General features: G+C 35.3%; 1 long non-coding RNA gene across 1 annotated transcript in view; it reads left to right on the top strand.

Moving 5' to 3' along the window:
* Positions 1-20,639, top strand: part of LOC119256019 (uncharacterized) — a 30,886-nt gene extending 10,247 nt beyond the window's left edge. Inside the window, exons 2-3 of the long non-coding RNA XR_005127608.2 lie at positions 11,317-11,372; positions 20,440-20,639. This is a non-coding gene — a long non-coding RNA (uncharacterized LOC119256019). The remainder of the gene's footprint in view (positions 1-11,316; positions 11,373-20,439) is intronic.
* Positions 20,640-21,950: the final 1,311 nt, after the last annotated feature.

Raw genomic sequence — 21,950 nt, forward strand, 5'->3', positions numbered from 1 at the left:
TCCAGGAGCATAAGCTAGTAATATGATTGGCATGTTGAGTTTGGCAAAATGCAGATTAGTTGAAAATATACGTTCTAGCCATTTTTACTTATTCAGATAACATTTTAAAAATGACTACACTGAAAATGCTGGTTTTCATTTAGATAAATTCTCTCTGTGGATCAATTTCACTAGACAATTAATACTAAAAGCTAGAGAGAAGAACAGTGATCTTTTTAGAAGGATGGATTTTACAATACTAGGTTGGATGCATTTTTTACTCAATTTTAAAAAATTATCTAAATTAGATCTACTTGCACAAAAGTGGTGGGTTTTAAGTTGAATAGAAAGTTCAATTCATTGGGTTTAAGTGGTATTTATTTGTTCTCAATTTTGAACCTAAATATGTGCTAATATGTGAGCATATATAAATACCTAATCTGGTTTTTTGACCTTAATGAGATTGAAAGAATATTGAAGAACATGTCAGAGTGTAACCCAGGCCCTGCAGTACCGACTACAGGGCAAGGGTGGTGTTTCTCCCATAGTTGCTTAAGGAGCCATTGAAAAACATGGTGGGTTTACCTGTCCACGCCAAATATTTCTACGTGTGGGCAGCCCCTCCCTCGGGTGCCGACCAGGTTAAATGGACTGACAGAAAGTATCATCTAGGGCAGGGGTCCCTAGAAGAGGATTTAAGGGTGCACAGGAGTTTCTTGAGGGTCCCTAGACTCATAGTACTCTATAACTGGCCTGAGAAAGAAAGAAAGAAACCTTAGTAGTTGACCTCTGAAGAGAGAAGCTGAAAAAATTTTAAGGTTACCAGGTGACCTAGTCTTGTCACTGCCACTGCCTAGGAAGAGTACTGAGGGCCCCATGACTGGTGTCTCACTGAGCTGTTTGTTGTTGGTGTGGCCAAAGGTTCACCAAGAGCTGTTTATTGGATCATCCAACATCACTTTGGTGCTTCTGCTTCTGTTGTTGCTTGGCCCAGCATTAGATGCTATTTATCCCGACCTTCAGACAACTGTTGTGTGTGCTGCTGTGGCATCATCTCAGCGGCTCTGGCTGTGAGCTACTCCAACTGCCACCATGAGGTGGATCCCAGCCCATGGCTTGCCAGCTGCCACGTGCTCTAGGTCCTCTTTGTCAGGAGGGCACCATCTTGGATGAGCAGCCTTTTGTTTGGGACTTCAGAACACTGGGGACACTATCTGGGGTGAGACTGCCCACCACTTGTGGCCTTAATAACTCTTTGTTTCCCCTGTTTGTTAAATAAACCCCATTATTGTTCCCTGAGCCTGAGAGTTCTTGCAATTGCACATGCAGGCGAAGAACCCACAGCACCTTTCCTCTATTGGAGATCTCTCCTCTACTATCTTTGGATGCTATAGCACCCTTGTAGCCCTGTTTCAAGAGCAGTGCACTTGTAGCACCAGCTAAAACTATCTGTATAACTCCAAATAAAGAACACAACTCCTCTTTTCACATTAAGACTCGTTGAAAATATACTAGCACCGTGCATATGCCGTAGAAAGGACAGGAACCTTTTCCATAAATACAAGTATTTTATGCAGAGAATGAGTGAATATATTCTGAACTACAGACTCCCATGACATGAAATTATCTCAAGTAGTCCTTCCTCTCCTTCTAAAGGCAACACTGATACATAAGCAGAAGTTCAGAGTAGAGGATCTATAAGGTCATACTCAAACTTTATTTTCTTAGACAATTCAGGACTAAACTGGTGCTTTGCTTACATGTCCCATGATGCGTCAGGTAGATTCACCTTAAGTTATTTGCAGCAAGCCCTTTCATTGCAAACATTTTTGCTATGTCGTATGTAACTAATTAGCAATAAAGCATTTTTTCTTTTGGTAAAAGATAAAGTAACTAGTTAATAGTTTGGTTTCAAATTTGGTTTATACAGTGATGAATAAATGCAGTGGCCTTAAAATAATGAACAGTAACAACTATAGATACATCACCTTGATAGAAAGTTCTGAGATAAAACTTACTGTCAGCCTGAAATAAGAGAATATAAAGTCAAATTTCATACTGTTCTAGAAAAGGATATCATATCAGTTTGCAAATCTTTCTCCTCCAGCACAGTCAACTCTCCCACATATCACAACCAAAAGTTTGCCAAGGATTATCAATTCTCTTACTGACTTATATAGAGCAACATGTTCTCTAAAGCTGTTTTCATGAAATTTATCCTGCAATATTAGAAGTTGGAGCCAAAATAAGAATCAAGGCTTTCTTGCTCCCTCCCTCAGATAAAATATTTATATTATTCCTTATAAGTATATGTTTCTTGAAAATAGTGAAAAAATTTTGCTATTTGATAGTGGAGAACATGGTATAGATAGAATTTGGCTTAGATGATTTAGTAAACTATAAGGACTGGGATTATAATGGAACATTTAATTGTAGTCCAGATATGGGCTACTGGTCATATATAATGATACGAAATAGCAATATCTGAAAGCAGCAGTACAGAAGGTTTTTACAACTCAAATCAAAACTCAGTTACAAATATGCATCCTAGTACTTGGAAATTGATAACCTCTTAATGAGAGAAATTTTAACAACAACAAAAAAAATGTTCTATTATGTCCTAAATTGATGTTCCTCTATTTTTTGATTTTTATCTTTTTATGGCAAAATAACTTCATGGCCAAATACTTCAGAGGCAAAAAAGTTTGTGGCAAAGATATTTGAAGCAAAAATGCTTGAAGCAAAGAACTTATAATGGATCTACCTAAAACCATGCAGTAAGACTTGGGAATTGGGTAAGTTAGGAGAGGGGTACTGTGCATACAGAGTTAATTGAAGGAAAATGAGCTAATGAACTCTAGGGAGACAACCATATTGCAAGATAAAACATTTTCTTGGCTCATAAAATAACAATTGATTTAATAATGCAATAAATGAAGTAATATTAAAACAGAGCGCCAACATCAGTCAGCTAAAATTTGCTAGCAAATTGAGGAACATGACCTATTTTTTAAAAAGCCATTTGCATGGACAAATAAACACCATCATTAGCATTAAAAACAATGTTGAGTGTGTTTAAATTTAGCAAGTAAATTTTAGGAATACATTGCAATCACTTTAAGGATGACTGGAGTTTTCAGGTCACTTGAGAAAAGTCAAAAGTCATGGTTAGTCTGTTCGAAAAAAAGTCGTAGTGGTTACTTTGACTATTGCAGTCAACTAGATTCATTAGCATACCATCATTTGGGAAAGAATTCTAATTAATGATCATGTTCAAAAATCAGTCAGTCCTTTAGAGGTGATCTGAAGAAATTTCTTAAGTCAATTTTTTGTTATAATACAAGATACCTCAGTGAAAAGGGGAAGTGGGGGAAAACAAAGACAGGAGAGGAAACAGTCTCAGATGATTCAACTGGAGCTATTGGAACTACTGGATTCACTGTAATCCTCAGAGATTACCAACAAAGTCTTTCAGTCTTGCTAAAATTAGCTGCTTTTTGAATTTGTCAGACATATGTGAATTAAATTGAAAGTGATGAAATTAGAGTTCAGCCTACTGACTCTCTTCCACCCCCAACTTTTCTAAGGAAAATGAAACAATGCTCTAGAGTTGAAAAACAACACTACCAGTATGGGAAACTGACTAAGAAGTTAGAAATTGCATATAAGTGCATTCTTCTGCCTTTCTTTTATCTAAGGAAAGGAAAGTTTTATGTTATATCAGCAGATTAATGTAATTGCTTTATAACATAGTAAATTCAAAATACATTTAATTAGACTTCCTTGCCAGGTTGTATGATTTTGTTAGTCATTACTATCACAAAACATTCTCAATTCATTTTGTTATTAATTTACTGTTTAAAGCATATGAAATTTTTGAGATATTTGAGAATTCAAGAAATTAACTTGAATTGTAATATGTTAAAATGAGGACTAAGGTTGATTTTCTTCTGCATTCATTTGAAAATTAGTAAGTTGTCCAATAAAGCAAAATTTAATAAATTTGTAAAGGAGACTATTGATGCTATTACTTAAAAAAATTTTGATTCACCCATACACAAAATTGACAAATGATTTTTTTATTAGGGAGATAATTATTTCAAATGTATGCACATTAGGACTAAGAAAATACGAATTTTTTTTTAAACATGTCATTGTAACTCATTTTAAAAAATGGCTATACTGGCAGATAGTATCCATTCTGTACTTCTATGAAATAATACATGGCCTATGAAGTTTGTTTCCACAAGGAAAATATTTGGGAAATAGTGGATACTTACAAAAAGATTTTGTGTATTGCATATGGTATATAATGATTTGAGTTTCCTTTAACTAAAAAAAAGTGAAGCTAAAAATTTTTTACTTTTGTTATAAGCTATAGGAAATTTTTATAAGAGGAAAAATGAAAAGAAACATATTTAAATCTGTTTTCAACAGTGATGTTATCATCTATCTACCTCAATGTGTCTCCACCCTTAAGTCATCTTATCTCTGAATACAAAGAGCATGATACAGAAATTTAGTACAATGTAAAACTTTTTCTTAGTCATTATTGAACTAGTGAATTTACTAAATAATTGTCACATCTCCTTCTACATGAAAGTCCCCAACTATGAAGTGATATTCTTCCCTTCTCATGGATGCAGAATCAAATGAATCATGAGACATTAATTCAAATGATAAAGTTTTTGTATGTAGGTCACTACTGAACAATGGGAATGTTGCTGATATCATGAGATCATGAATGACTTTTTTTTTTAATTTTAAGCATCTGTTTCACAGTATATTTGTAAAATGAATACATGCAGTTAAGTTATAGCATGAATACTAAAGCCATATCACTTCTACCTTAGTTGGCCTAATGGTCAATCAGATACTTACATTCAAGATTTTGAACTAAGTCTTAGAACAGGCTCTGAATTCCATTGATGGTGGAGTATTTGAAGGAAGGTCCTTAAAACACCACTGCCCATTTTCCCTTGCTAAAATCTCTGTAACTAATGTCACCAGAGCCCTCCTGTCCCCTGGTGACCACCAGTGCTCATGTCACTAAACTTTCCTCACTTTCTTGCTGGTGTTCAAACTTGCTTAACTTTCATAAAATAACTAAGTATATTTTATGCTTCAAGTAGGTTGATTGTGTTTCTATTACTTGCACATTTTGAAGAAAATTATAGAATGTCATTTGTGAGCATGTGAACGCACTAATCCACATACAGCATATAAAGCACTAAAGACCACCATTCTTGATTTGAAAGAGGACATTTATACAAATAGGAAAGAAACAAGAAATTATATTTTTGAAGCTTAGAAGAAATTCTCAGACACTGTAAAATATAGATCTTCACATGTTCTATTATAATCTAGATCTGGCTATGTATTTAGAGCAAAGTTAATTGTCATTCATGCCAGAGGGACTAACCACCATTAAAGTTTTCTGCATGAATTTTTGAATCTTTAGTTTGGGAAATACTGTCCAAATCTCATAAGCCTGAGACAGAAAATTTACCACTTAAAAGCACAACATTTGCAACATCTTTTATTGTGTTCATTATTTTTGACAGTCCAATACCCACCCTCACCAAAAACGTTTCTCATTGTTTAAAGCACATTTTCTCCATTCCCACCAATAGGCATATTAAATCCAGAGTTAAATATTTACATTTAATTTTGATTAACAATTGATATAGATATATTTTTTCAGTCTAAAGATATAATGGAATTCTTCTTAAGTTTCCATGTCAAAAGACATAGAAATATACTGAAAACAGGCACGCTCAGGCAGGGTAAATGGTTTTAAAGTCAAGTCATGCTTAAATAAATACATTCTCAGCCACCCAAGCGTCTGCTGATTACTAAAGGCCCAGAAACTTTGGTGAATGTTTTGCATTTCTGGTTTCTGACCTGGATTGAACTGGACCCACTAAAATAATGTGAGAAAGACTGTTTTTTGGCTAGAACTGGAAGTAAATCTGCCAGCATTGCAGTGAGCACGCCTTTCTTCTGTCCAGCTTTGACTGTTTGAGAAGTCAAGTTATGTTAGATTCAGTCCTTAATCTAAATTATAGCTAGACTATGAAACTTACTTGACAAATGATAGATATCTAACCCAAATTTGTGAAGATAGAGCTTTCAATAGGGCTGATATTGCCAAAAGTCAAAAATACTTGATAAGCAAGAGAAATGACTTGTCGAAACATATGTCAGTGACTATGTTGCCCTATTTGGGTGAGCTGGCCTGAGAGGAGTTTCACACCTAGTATGTGACCAGAAGTCCTCCAGTTAGAGTCCCCAGCAAAGGGTTTTTTTTGAAAAGATATATTAGTGAGATAGTTTATCATCCACATTCAGTGGGAAGAAGAGGGCTCACCAACAGTTAGAGCTCCATTTAATTACTAGTATAGTGAGCTTATATTTCACTAATGTACTACTTGAGATGTATAACTTAGCAATTTATAATAAGTTTAAACTTTACTAATATCCAAGTTGATCTCCTCCCACTGAATGTTATTTTTTCCTTTTAGAGTTTTAAAACTTCCAAAAAGGAACAAAGAGCAATAACTAATCTGAGGCTGCATGTTATTGTTAACATTCTGAAAGATATTTTTCTCCCACTTACTCTTTTATCTTATTCGATTTGGTTTTCTTAGAATCATGAAATAGAGTCAAAAGACTTCAAAGGTCAAAACATCCCAGAATATCCTTTTGAAGAAAGGAGTGGCACATTATCCCCATGTTACACTAACATTAGATTTTGCCTAGGCCTATGTCCATAAGACAATCACAAATGAAGCCCATTTTTGCCTTTTCAGTCACCAATGAAGCCGGGGAACAGCTGGCTCGACTCCTTTGTATATTCATCTTTTATATACTTAGAGATCAGGCTCATCTCTCAGTGTTTAACCAAGACTAAACAATAAAGATTCTTTGGACTTCACTCATCACTTTTATTCTCAGTTCATTAATAATCATGTGGATAACCCCTGAAACTTTTCTACTTTTTTTTCCTTTGTATGACTTTAGGATTCCAAACAGATAGCAGTCTTTAAAGGATTTAGACATTTCTGAAGAATATGTGTTTAAAAAATTCTTTGTGGTTAAATTTTTGCACATTATCTACTTTCTATAATAAGGATGACACCTAAGTGACATGTGTTCAAACTGAGTTTATTTCATCCCTTCCCATCAATGTTCTATGAATTTACTCAGGGCCCATATTTTTTCCCCATGTCTATTGTTTTCAGTTTCAGCTCCAGTTAAGAAGGTAAATACTTACATTTGATACTAACAACCAACCTGATAACTGCAATCACCTGATGTCTACAGACCTAGCTATGTATAGGGCATGTTAAAACATTTCCACCAGCCATGGCAAAAATTCCCAAAGCATGCAAATTCTCCTTAATAATTAACTAGATATAAGAAAAAAATTATATAGCAAAGCACAGTTCAGAATCGAATATGCAAGAATGAGTTACCCTGAGACTACTGCTCCAAGTCAAATTGCAATTAGACTTTCCAACAGACTCTGCTAGGGAATTATCTGTAACAAACATAAGCAACTAGAACTACTGGTGTCCAGGACCTCCCTGGTGCCCTAAGGCTTAAGTCTCAGGGCTACCACTGCAACAGCCTGAGGTTTATCCTGGGCCAAGGAGCTGACCCACATATGGTGCAGCAAATCTCTCCTGTCTCACCCTCTGCTCCCCTCAGTAGTGTATTTCAGTAAATTTGCCTGTTTTGCTCCCCACTCCGTCTCTGGTGAACCCTCTCACCACCCCCTCCCCACACCTCTGGCCTACATTCCAGTTCTTTTATGCATAAATAAATCTTAAAAAAATATTTAAAAAAAGAATTGGTATTAAGTTGATTTTGGCTGTTATTGACAAATTCAAAAGCATAAAGTCCAACATATAATAGGTCAATTGATTAATAGGTGTATTGTTACTGTTTTATGTAACCTCTTGCTTTATAGATAAAAACAGAGTGTCTAAAATACTCATTAATGGGTAAATAGTTATATCTATATTGACTTTCTTTAGTTTAAAATATTTGGTATGGCAATACTCTCATCAAATACTATTCTCTAAATTGCTATGTTTGTTTGGAAACTTCTGGCTACAATATAGTGACTGAAACCATAAAAATATTTGTTTACTTAGTCAATGCTCTCTCAATGTAAACCCAGCAGTTCAGGAACTCAGGCTATCTTTTTCCTTCTGCTCTATCATAGTTTCATATTTCCTATTTATCTTCTGATTAACAGATGTCTGTTACAGCTCAACATGCTACTATGTCCATCTTCTGAGCAGGATAAAGGGGAAGAGGAGGCTCATCTAACACTAGTCCCATATTTGTCTCTTGTATTGGAGATATCTTTCCAGAAGCACCTTTACCTAGAAGAAAAGTGATCACTTGATCACTCCCAACTGTAAGCATCTATAAAATGAGAATGAAATCACCATTCCCAGTGTAAACTAATCACAATTCATTTCCTAGGTTTGGCAGGTTGTCTTATTTTCTTCAGATTAAGACCTCCCAGCCCACCTCTTAAACAAAGTAGACTTCGTAAGTAAATTTTAGGGAATTATTGCTGTTAGGCAGCCAAAAATATCCACCATAGTAACCATCCCTCCTAGCCATTATATAGTTAAACAGAAAATGTTTATAGTCAAACATGTCTTGGGGAAAGATGTTTTGGGAAAATAACATCAGATAGTTTTACCTAAGATCTAGAAGCACATATAAGAGATTAACTGTTCTTAGTTGAATAAAGTTAGAATGTAGAGATCAAATGTGTGATGGAGAACACTGAGTTCTCTAGAAGCCTGGGCCTGTATTGAGAAGTGCCTGAGTTAACCATTTCCCACCTAGAGTTCCTTTCCCCACTGTGACTATGCACTCCCCAAAGTCAGGGCTGATCTTCCAGCCCCTGGAGCCCCTTTCTTAGCAGTTAAATAGGTTACATATATGAGCAGGATTCATCCCAACTCAGCCTCAAGGAGAATCAGTCCACCAGTTGGGGTATCAAGGACTAAGTGTACCCTGTTGACAGTTATAACAAGCATGAATCCCTTTAAACCTCACTCATTTTAAAGTAAAGATAATAGTAGTAGTTTCTTCATTGGATGGTTGTGAGGATTAAATAAGAGTTACACATGATAACAGTTAAATTAATGTTCTAGTGGTACTATGGAAAGGGTGGACTCTTGTATGTAATCAAATTAATGGTAAATATAGAAAATAGACACTTCTTTGTTATCTCTGGTGAAATATTTGAGGTTAAAAGGTAAATAGTATGTGAGATTTATTGAAAGAGATAGATATTTTCTACACAAAAATAACAGTAAGAATCATCTCCTTTTTCTCTACCACATTAGATGTGGGAAGACATGAGCATAATGTCTACTGTTGTTACAGGTGAAGATTTTAAAAGCCAGGATATTTTTACTCACACAATAAAAGTAATCGAAACAATTCCAAATACCCAAAGACTCAGAATATAGCACACATATTAATAAAAACAAAAGTTAGTTAACACATTTTAACCAAGAATAGAAATATTAGCTCATGTCATTCTTTTGCTCAAAACTCCCCAGTTATTCTCTCTCCAGCTTAGGGTGAGGTGGCAATGGTCAAAAAGACCAAGAAAATCTGGCACTAATTACCTCTCTTACCTCATGTACAACTACCCTCACTGTTGGCAACTCAGTTCTAGCTGCAGTAACTTCCTTGCTGTTGCTCAAGAAACCAGGCATGTTCCCACCTCTGGCCTGTCATAGACATAGATACAGGTTTCTTTGCCTGGAATACTTAGCCCACAGTTATCTGCAAGATTCATTCTCTCAACTTTTTGCTCAAATATTCCTTCTCCCTCTGGACTGCTCTGACCAATTGCATATTTTTTTTTTATTATCCCCATTTCTCAATTCCATTTTCTCTGTTTTTACTACTTGCAATGAGTTCTCTCTGCCTCTCATATTTATTAACATTTTCATCTTCGTTTTTGCTGAAGTCTGATTATTTTTCCTCAGCTTTATTTCCAACTCCCTAATTCTTTTCTAAATTAGATCTGTGTAATTTTATTTTTCTGCATACTTTTAATTTTCAAGAGTTCTTCTTAGTTATGGTGACTCGTATTCCCTTATAACTTGTTTTTACTAACTTTAAAAATCAAGTTTCCCTACACACCCGAGAGGGGAAGACCGGCTGAAGAGATCCACAAATGCCAAAGTAAAGCATATGTTACTTTGGAAGTAAATCACTTTTCCACAATTCACTTCTGGCAAGAACTGTCTATTCCTGTGCTATTATGGTACAAGAAGTTCCACACAGCGGGTGTCCTTTATGGTTCTACTTTACTCACGTCACCTTACTACAGACACTCTCATCAATCCCTCCCTAAATCTATTTCTTTGTATAGAACATAAGTCTTGGATTTCCATCTTAAAAAAAAAAAAAAAGTTCTAAAATGCTGCTCCAACAGATGCACAGAATGAAGAGAAGTCAAATTAGACCAGTCACTCTGACTCTGCCCAATCCTGCCCTTTAGTTGTCCACCAGTTCCTAACTTGGAATTTCTCTGGCGCTCAGTTAGGAAGCTTCTCCCTCAGCTGTAGTATCTTCCTGCTTCCTCTGTTTCAAGCTGTGACTTTTTTGGTCCATTTGACTTAACCTATTAATTAACGCTTTTCACTTTCATAGTTTCAAAAGTTCATCAAATCTCTGGCTTACTGGAGGAATCCTCTCTTGTTTGTAACATTCCTAGGGACACATTATGTTTTATATCTTTACTGTCATTCAGTGAGGTCTATTTATGGATAAAGGAGAGGTACAATGTGTGTGGCCCATTTTTCACCATAAATTTGAAAGATAGAGTAAAATTGTTAACTGTGTGATTGCAAGAAATATACTTAATTTGAAGAAATTAGGAAAGTAAGAGTAGGAATTAGGGGTTTTCCTAAGAGAAATCACCATGTTATTTCCTATTACTCAGTTTTAACCATTAGTAAAAGGAATGTCACTCTGTTTTTATATCCTTATGACTTAGCTCTCCTTGCTTCTTGAGACTTCTCATGAAGTGTAATAAAATGACCCTTGGAAGCCAGCATCAATGTTTGTATTCTAAATAGGAATTTCAGAAAAGGTAAATGTGCAAATCAGTTAAAAGTCTAGACTCTGTTCTTTTTTTAATATAAATGAAGTAATTTATTATTGTAGCGCAAAAAAGCATGCTACATTTGTTAAAGTTAAATAATTTGTGGTTACCTCTAAGCATTATCATAAGAGATTGAAATAATTAATGCATTCATTTAGTGTGCTTCATTTTTATTCTAGGAAACAGATCTCCTGGCACTGCAGAAGAAATTGAATGATATGGGAATCACTTATTGGTGAGATACCATATTTTGACAACCACACTTCTGACTTAGAGTCACACCCTCTTGGTGATAAATTCAAAAATTTTTACCTCTTAGCTGAATAGAGTTGCCAAAGGGATTATATTCAAGTGTACCATTTTTGGTCTAAACTAGGGCAATATATTGTAAATAGAACATTTTTATGTGATGGCTCAATATTCTTAAGTTTCATGGCAAAAGTGAAAATAAATTTCCCTAAAGAAAAGGATAACCTAGGTTCTGAACAAATATTTAAATATGACATTAATTTCATAGAAAATATCTAAAATTTTATTGGCAAAATACTCAAATTAATATTAATCTATATGCTTATGCTGACTCTTTTTTCTGATTTCTTTGATTTTTTCTTTATTTTTCTTATCTCCATTCCCTTTGAAAAGTCCTGTAAAACATTATTGAATATGATAGGCAAGGTTAAAACCTTTTTAAAAATATTTGTTTGTTTATTTATTTATTTATTTGAAGAAATGCAATGTAGGCCAGAGCTACAGGAGGCTGGGAGTTTGAGAGGATTCACCAGAAACAGTGGGGAGCAGAACAGGCACATCTACTGAAATACACTGCTAAGGGTAGCAAGGGGCAAGACAGGAGAGGTGGGCTGCGCCATAGGACGGTTATCTCCCTGATCAGGATTGAACTAGAGAAAGAGAGATGTAACTGGTCCAGGAGTCTAATACAAAAACTGAGTTTTTGAGAACAAAAGTCAGCACATCAAAGCCAGCAGGATAAATGAAGGAGGCACAAAGCCTTTACATTCACCAATGTAATACAAAGGAATGAAAATCCCTTTTCATTTAAAGTAGATGACCAGAATAAAATGAGGGAAGAGAACATAGAATATAAGAGGATTAGCCTTTTTTTATGCAAATGTTAATTTTTCAAATAGCATTGTTTTCATATTTTCTTGATAATCACTGAAATGCACTTATATTGGTGGTGGCTGTCATTTACAGTGAAGTTTCATTAAATGATGGAAAATCTCCCTTAGGCAACTTTATAATTAGCATAGACAACCATCATCTGTTTTGCATGATTTTGGAGACAGAAATTTTAGGTCCCTTCCAGCTCTTATTCTGTGTCTCTGTCTAAACAAAATGAATCATTTCCAAACAATTTTCCCAAATGAACACATCAGCACTTCCTGGTGCTGCCTGTCTCAACTACAAGCATGAATTTGGAAACAACCACTTACCATCCTTGATCTCAATTCTACTCACCCCAAACACACTTCTGGCTCTGGCCTTAACAGTGTGCATTAATACAACTTTCTCACACCTGCTTCCCTTTCTCTCCCTAATCCTCCTATTCTTCATACTCAAGTACACACACCTGTTCACTCTTTCTGGCTCCTCAACTAATTCATTTCCTTTCCAGTCATCTTGCTCAGCTGCAAGAAGCATATTTAAATCATAGTTTATATGTTCTCCTTCCTCCTCTGAGGTGAAGTGAATCACTGTTTCAAAAGGGAATTTTCTCTGGAAAATTCCATTCTGTTCTCAAAGACCCACATTTCTGTACAAATAAGGTAATTCAAAGTTTTGGATAAGTAGGTAAACAGATGCTCACACATACTTACAATGATCCACCATTTAGCAAAATTATTTTTCAAGCTCAATATAACCCATCATTGGTGTATTTAATATTATAGTATTAGTCTCTCTACTATGTATATTATTACAAAATTTCTAAATAAAATCACTATATCTAACAAAATATTTTAGAGTGAAGCATTTTCATGAATTGTCTCTTTTCACTGACTTATGCTACAAAATAAGAGCAGGGGGAAAATGAATATAATACTAAAAATAATAGCTAATGTTCTCTACACTTTTACCATGTACCCTTCATGCTTCTCAATAATATCAAAGAAATAATTCATTTGATCCACATAGTATCCTATGTATTATTCTATGCAGATTTTATGGATAAGAAAATGAGATCCAGAGATTTTATATCCCATCCAAGACCACAACTGATAAGTGACAAAGGGTTCAAAACTATAACCAAGTCCCAGAATTCTCAACCAACATACCATAATGACTCAAGATAAAATGAAAATAGTGTTAACTAGTAATAAACCCTCAAAATATTAATGGCAAAACTGACAGTCATGAGTAATGATGTTAAACAATTTAATAATAATGTAGTTATATGCTGGACAATTTTGTCAAAACAGGTTAAAATAATAGTTGCTTAGAAAGAAGAAAGAAGGGCCTCCCCGGTGGCGCAGCAGTTGAGCGCTGGGTTGCGAAGCTGCCCACAGTCTCTGCAGTGCTTGTTCGATCCCCAGCTGCTCCCCGCCACCGGAGGAGGGTCCCACATGGTGCGCAGACCTCTCCTGCCACCTGCTGCTCCCCTCAGCAGTGTACTTAGGTCCTTCTGCCGGCTCTGCTCCCCGCTCTGGTGAATTCTCTCACCCTCCCGTGCTTCTGACTGTACCCAGTGCTTGTATAAATAAATAAATAATTTTAAAAAAAAAAGAAAAGAAAGAAGAGGGAAAACCGAAAAGCCTTTCTTGTATAAAATTATGATATGCATACGCCTTCAGACCTACTGTGAAATGGAAGCTAAAAAATCCATGAAGGGAATTGAAGTTGCGTGTGCCCACATCTCATGACTGAATTTTCTAGTGCCTAGAAGTGACCTTTTCATAGTAAGTGTTCACTGAATTGGAGGAACTTTTATTGGTAACTCTGTGAAGGAATGAGAAGGCATGAAGTATCTGTGTACTTCTTCAAATTAAATTAAATTTAACTATATAAGGATTTAGAAACTTTGGAGTAATATTTTTTTCATGACACTTTGGCAATATACAAATAAGTAAATTCTTTTTTTTTTGCTAAAGCAGAGCCATTAGAAACCTTCAGTCTAGGCCTCTCATTGTCAAAGAAAAAATACGACTAAGGATGGATTCATTACCTTGTCCATGGTTCTGGTTCAACAGAGAGTGTGTCTAGGACCAAGTCCCCCGATGCCGGGGTTGACTTAAGAGGTACACATTCATACACAAACATGGACAAATTCCATCTGCCCTGAACACTTTCTTAACCAGTGTGCCATGGTTCAGAAATACTAGCAATGAAGATATTATACAGATTCATCTTCCCTCCATACAATGCTTCTGAAAAAAGTACCATCCATAAAGTCACACAATGCCACATCCACCATCATTCTATTCCACACAGCATTGCTGCTGATCAAAGAACTCACTTCACAATGAAAGCAGTCCTGCAACAGCCCAGGCTCATGGAAGTCACTGATCTTACCATGTTCCCCACCCTCCTGAAGCAACTAGCTTCATATAATGGTAAAATGACTTTTTGAAGACTCAGTCACAATGCCACAATGCCATACTGGTGAAAAGTTCTGCAGAAGGCTGTCTATGCCTTGAATCAGTATTCAATGTTTGGTGCTATTTTCTCTAAGCATCAGGATTCATGGATCTTGGAATCTGGAGTAGAAATGAGAGTGACATGACTCACTATCCCTAGTGATACATTAGCAAAATTTTTATTTCTTGTTCCTATGATTTTATCCTCGCATACCTAAAGTTATGTTTTCTCCAGGAGACACAACAAAGATTCCGCTGAACTAGAAGTTAAGACTGCCACTCAACCTTTGTCACTCTGAGTTCCTTTTACCTGTTAATCAACAGTCACAAGAGGCAGTTAAGCATTGCCTTAGGTAATTGATCCTGATTACAAAGGGGAAATTGGACCACTACTCCACAATGGAGGCAAGAAACAGTATGTCTATAATACTAGCAATTCCTTCAGGTTCCACTGAGTAGTACTAAACCCTGTGATTAAGTTCAACAGAAAACTATAACAATCCAATCTAGGCAGGACTATGAATGGCCCAAACCCTTGAGGAATGAAGGCTTGGGTCACCCCACCAGGAAAAGAAGCATGACTAGCTAAGGTGATTACTGAAAGCAAAGGGAATACAGAATGGATGGTTGGTGGGTGGGGGGATGGTTATAAATACCAGCTTTGACCATGTAACTACTTAATGGGAACGAAGACTGTAATTGCCATGAGTATTTTCTCTTCATTTTGGTAAGAAAACGTGTGTGCAGCATGCATATCTTTATTTTCTTTCCTCTCATTCTCTATATCCTTATTATGTAACATAAGATGTATTGATTTTCTGTCATAATATTTAAGTTATAAGCTATCAAGAAGAAAATTTAACATCAGCCAAGGACTTTACCTCATCTCAGGAGGAGTTAGTGTGTTTTCAGTGGTATACAGAAGAGTTATGTAATGTTAAGTAGAATTAAAACCTTGCTATTGTCTTTATCTGGAGCTTGAATATTGTTTGGGCATATGTGTGTGCAAGCCAAATTGTCAATGGATGGATTTCTTAATCTTATGTATCAGTTTGAGTGGGCCATGGGGTATGCATATTAAATACTGAATAAAAGTCAAAGAGGAATTCAGTCCTAGTTTTCTACCTGACTGCTAGAGCTGGGGCATCTCATTTCTTATCTTGCTCTGGATTTACATTACTGGATACCCTATTTCTCAGACCGTCAGACTAGTCTGAATTTTGCTAACAACTTTCCTGAGTCTTCAGCTCACAATGGCAGATGATGGTACTTCTCAGATTCTATAATTGTCTGAATTAATTCCTCATAATAAATTTCCTTTTATATCCTTCTGATTTCATCTCTGTAAAGAACAATGACTAATAGGAATATTATTTTTGATTATATAAATAAACTAAGTTAGCTGATACCCAAGATTTTTAAAGGAGGAGAAAGAACTATGGTCTTACTACTTCCACTTTTCATGAATTGCTTTGGTGTGCTGGTTACCAAGCAACTGATAAATGAATGCTTTCTGCAGCCCCATGTTGTCATGTATCTGGAAAATGATCTCAGTACATCTGGAACTTGTCCTGAGTATTTTAATTTGTCATCTTCACCCTCTTTTCCTAAAATCAGGTAGCTACCTATTCAAACCTAAGAGACTGCTGCTGGTGACTAAATTGAAGGGAGTATAACATCTGATCTTTTTTTTTGGTTGTGTTGCCCATTTAGCAGCTCTTAAAAGGAAAAAAAAAAAAACCAGGTAATTGTATATGTAGCTTACAGAGCCCCTTATCATTCAAATCTGTTTATAAAAACACTACAATTTCTTCCATTTTGCCTTAGCCTGGGAAAATCCAATAGGATAGCTACATATCTATATATGAATCACTTGTTATCTCCCTGAGACCATATTTACCATATACTTACTAATATAAATTAGTTCAAAATTTAATTGGTGCAATGATGGTGGTTTACCACCAGTAACTACTTTATCTGGTTTCCCAAAGTATTATCAATACAATTTTGAACCAGGTTTGACTTTGGTACTTTGAGTTTTCTCTGGTACTCATGCCATTCTTAACCACTTTGCTTTGCTAGTGATTGAAGTACAGAGTGAGTTCTCTAACCAACTTTGTCTGATGAGATATACAAGAAGGTATTCAAAAGGTTTCTAGGAAGTTTCCTTACTCTTAAAAGCAAGGTTGTTTCCTTTCTTTCCCCCACTGAATATTAATAAAGAAATATGTAGCCCTTGTTTCTACTGAAACAACTATTCATTGAAATATTAAGGCTACTTGGACCAGAAAATTTTTCATTGTGTGGAATTAAAGGACATTTAGCAACATCTATGGACTCTGTAAGCTAGATGTTAGTAGAAAACTTCCAACTCTGACAACCAAATATATTCTAGATATTATCAAATGTTCCCTTAAGGGTAAAATATCTCTCAGTCGAGAGAGAAACACCTACTTAAATGAAGTTGAAAAAATGAACAGCAGCATAGAGAAATAAAAATAAACTAAATTCATGATTGTATTATTAAGACTCTAGGTCAATAACCCTCTTCATGTCTAGCCTATTCACATGGAATAATGGATACCTTTATCTCTTAATGTGTCACCTGGTCTTTGTAGCCTAATGTATACTAGGCAAAAAATTGGACAGTGATGAAAAGAAATAAAATGGTACAAACTTAAAGTGAAAGTTAGGGGAAAAAAGTAAGAAATATGGGCATTTGGACCCATGATGGTTATGAACCTGGGGAAGGAATTCCCAAAATAGATTATTGAAAGGAAACAAGGAAAGGATTAGACATACAACAGATATACTCTATTGGAAGAAATTTTAGGCTGAGAGCTCCCATTTTGTTATTCTCTCCATGTATTACTTTTACAACAAACCTACTACGTTTGGATAGCACATTTGTTCTCCAACACCCCTAAATGACTACTTCACATGCTCAGTCGCCTCACACCAACATCTTACCTTCTTTGTTAGCCAGTAGGATTACTCACTATTTCATTCAGCAAAATAAAAGAAAGTAAATGAAAACTGAGGATGCCCATGTCCATGTATATATTTACCAAGCAGCATCTCTATCCATTCACTGTGCCTTGGCACCTCTTACTATCAATGAGCTTTTCTAATCTCTTCACTTTGCACAATAATTTTCATTCCTTTTCTTCTACTAAAACTCATAACCTCTCAAATTGTTACCCTCGCTCCCTTATCATTCAAATCAGTATATAAAAACACACAATTTCTTCCATTTTGCATTAGACTGAGTTATCCACAAATCCAATAGGATATCTGAATAGCTATATATGTATATGAATCATCTGTCTCTATATCTATCTCTATCTATCCCTACCATGTATTTCTGTCTCTATGTCTCTATCACCTATCTATAGTTACCTTAATGTACTTATTATAAAAAATTGGTTCATGCAGTTGTGGAGGCTAAAAAGTTCCAAGATCAGGCCTCCCCAGTGGTATATCGGGTTGAGCGCAGCTCTGTGAAGCTGTCCACAGCCTCTGCAGCACAGGTTCGATTCCCGGCCAGCCAGGGAGATTCCCACATGGCATGGCAGACCTCTCCTGGCACGCGCTGCTCTCCTCAGCAGTGCTTTAGGTCTGTCTGCCCGGTCTGTTCCCCACGCTGTCTCCGGTGAATCCTCTCACCCTCCTGCGTGTCTGGCCTGTACCCCAGCTATTGTATAAATTTAAAAAAATAAATTTTTAATAAATAAATAAAAAGTCCCAAGATCTGAAGTTAATAATCTACAGATCCAGGAGAGCCAATGATATAAGTTTCTGTCTGAGATCAAAGCCAGGAGAAAGTCAATGTCTCCATTCAAAGACAAGCAAGAAGAGAGAAAATAGTCTCTCCTGTTTGTTTGTTTTTAATTTATTTAGTCCTTCATGTATTGGATGAGGCTTGCCCACATTGGGAGGGCAATTTACTTTACTCAGTCTATGGATTCAAATATTAATTTCATTAAGAAATATCTTTACATACTAACCCAGAAAAATATTTAACCCAATATTTGGGCACTTGATCATTCAGTACAGTTGACACATAAAATTTACCATTGCATGTTAGAAAAATAACCTTTTCATGACCTCATTTTCCCTCCCAAAAGCCCTATTCATCTGCTTACCTTCCCAGAAGTTTCTCAAAAGATTTATCCTCAATATATATACTCAATATCTCCAAACATTCTCCCACTATACTTTCTTAATGCCACTAACTAAATTTTACTTTCATTTTCTCCACCAAAGATGCCTTAATCAAGATTAGCTATGACTTCTATGTTGCAATGTCCAATTGTTAATTCAAAGCCCTCATTCTGAACTGCTAATAAGAAGAACTGATTAGCAATTCCAAATTTAAATTTCCAGTCCAGATATCTCAAATGTAAGTTCAAAGCTATAATCTTGACTTCTTCCCAACCAAACCTGATCCACCTGAAGTTTATCCTTTCTAAGGGAAAGATGAAGCAATTTTTTTTAGAACTTAGATTGAAAACTTCAAAATCTTTTGTGATTTTTCCCTCGCCCACTCTCCAGAATTAATCTATTAGGAAGTCTGCTTGGGTCTATCCTGAGACTATATCAAGAATGTGACTTTATTTTCATCAGTTCCAATGCTGCACACTATAATATACCTTGCCTAGGTTACTGAAATGGCTTTTAACATTTTCACATTACTACTCTCCCCCAACCCCAAACCTAATACATTCTCACTACAGAATCCTGAATTATATACCCTTATGGGATTCTCCTCCGATCAAACCCTCCAATGGCTCTTCACCCAGGCAAGCTTCTGTTAAAAAACTTAAAATCCTTTCTGATCTTACTTTTTAAATTTTACTGCATTCCCCTTTATTCACAGTTCTAGTTGACAATGCTTCCTCTTTGTCCTTTAAACCATTTGTTTTTTAATGAAATAAATTACTACAGTGAATTTCCAAATATTGAACTGACTTTTAATTTCTGAAATAAGCCAGCTTAGGCATTAGATAATACATATCAGTTACATCACATTGCCATACACCTGGGTTTTCTTTATGGTCCAGGATATGGATGGCATGTAATAGGATAATCATGAAGTTTTGATTTTCAGCCACTTGGAATCAAATTCTGACCTCACGATTGAGTAACTGAGTGAATTAGGTAAACTGGAATTTCTGAGTCTTAATTTTCTCATCTTCATGCAGAAATATTACGAATTTCTGCATGGGTACTTTTAAAGGGTAAAATGTGAGAAGACATAAAACCTCAGCATGAACCTCTGCTCTCAGCACATTTTAAATTACTTGTTTTGTGAGCAAAGGAGTAAGGATAACAGCACAGCACATACATCTATGTTTTCCAGTGGGTCAGTGCCGCCTTCCTCTTGCATTACAGTGCAAAAGTTCAAGTGGATATCCATAAATAGCAAGAATAATATAAATATCTCATTAAATAAAATATTTTTACCTATTACTACTTTAAGAGTAAAAGCCACTAGTGAGTGAACTGCTTGGCTGGGGTACCTTACTTACAAGCTGTCTTTTGTATAATTGGGCTGTTTGATCCAAACATGTGTTCTTGTCAAAACTTTTCCAAGACTCCTTATTTAGAACTACTCCATGGTCAGTAAAGTTCTCCTTACATATAATCTCTAAAACATATTTGCAGTTGAATACTTACTGTCATTTCCTTCTCTGAATTTCTTTCTAGGACACATGGAAAGGAGGAAGTCTACTATTCACTCAGCCAAACATCCTCCGTGTCCAGAAATTTCCCTTGGCAGTCAATGAAGTAGGTTTGTAAGTATGATGAGGATACATACTGCACTGGGAGTTGTGAAAGCAACTACAGCACTATGCCTGGCATATCCCAGATTTTAAATAAATGTTAAATAAATGAATGAAAAAGTGAAAGGATAATAAATTCAATTTTTAAAAATGAAGCAGTTACTTGTTTGGGAAATATTTTAGCAATTTAAAGAACTGGGAAAATGTCTCAATAGAAAATATAATGTATCTAACAGTATTTTCTCCCAGGACTAAATTGAATGATTTCATCTTGTTCCTGGAAAAATTATAAGCATTGAGAGTCAACTTTGATTCTGGTGGCTTAATTAAATGTATATTAACTAAGATGTTACTAAATTTTATTAAATTATTCCAGTACAAAAAAAGGAAAATATAATGTATCTATTCACAACATCTATTCATTCAATGAACATCAACTAAGGGTTTGCTATTTTACAGATGCTGAATATTATGCTCAGAATAACACACTGCCCCATACTGAGATCGCCATCACTGAAAAGGTGAATTTGAATATAACTTCCAAATTATGGAGTATGGTAAAAAAAAAAAGAGTCCAATTATCTAAATATATGACAGGGAATAAAACATATATTTTATATTTTCCATAAAATTATGGAATTTGGTACTTTGATCCCTCCTTAATATACATTTGTACTGTAAATGTTCAAGCAAGCAATTGAATATCTCATATTCTGAATGTTGGGTGATCTCAACTATAGGTCTAGTTATAAGTTAAACATGCTTATTATAAATTCACACACTACAAAATCAAGGGAATATGTGCAGTATTAGAGGATACATTTGTTAGTTTTTCTCATGATTTAAACATCTTTTTAATTTGTTTTAATAATTTATTATTTACATCTTTACATCATTGTTTATTCCCCATAAAATTCCCAAACGTCTCTTTCTTACCCATTGACAACAGAGTCTCATAAAGTACTACTATTCAAAAATAGTATTCTTTAGATACTAACCTATTGTAACCAATTATATCCTGATGGACAAAAGTAACAACATAGAGAAGACAGAAAATGTTCTCAAAATTGAAATGAAATAAAAACAAAAAATGCAATGATTCAATGTAGAAAAAATAGGTAAAAAATTTACAGATGAATTTAACAGAAGATTGAAGTCCTACACAGATAATTAAGAAAACTTATAGATCAGTCTGAATCTATAAGCTGAACATGGGTAACTTTCACTTCTACAGAGATAAAGTAAACCAACTGGCATACAGTATGCTCATTCCTGGCAGCTATTACCACATTCCTGTACACCTTGTTCATATAATTTTCTGGCAATAGTCAGGACACTGAAGACCTGTCAACTTCTACCCACATAAATTCCACGAGGACTGCATGAGGAGCTGTTGATAACATCCTTAAAAGCAGTGTGTATCAGTCTCGTGAG

Source organism: Talpa occidentalis, unplaced genomic scaffold (assembly GCF_014898055.3).
Source record: "Talpa occidentalis isolate TD23 unplaced genomic scaffold, MPIMG_talOcc4v2.1 talOcc4.3, whole genome shotgun sequence".
In the NCBI taxonomy this organism is placed as follows: domain Eukaryota; kingdom Metazoa; phylum Chordata; class Mammalia; order Eulipotyphla; family Talpidae; genus Talpa; species Talpa occidentalis.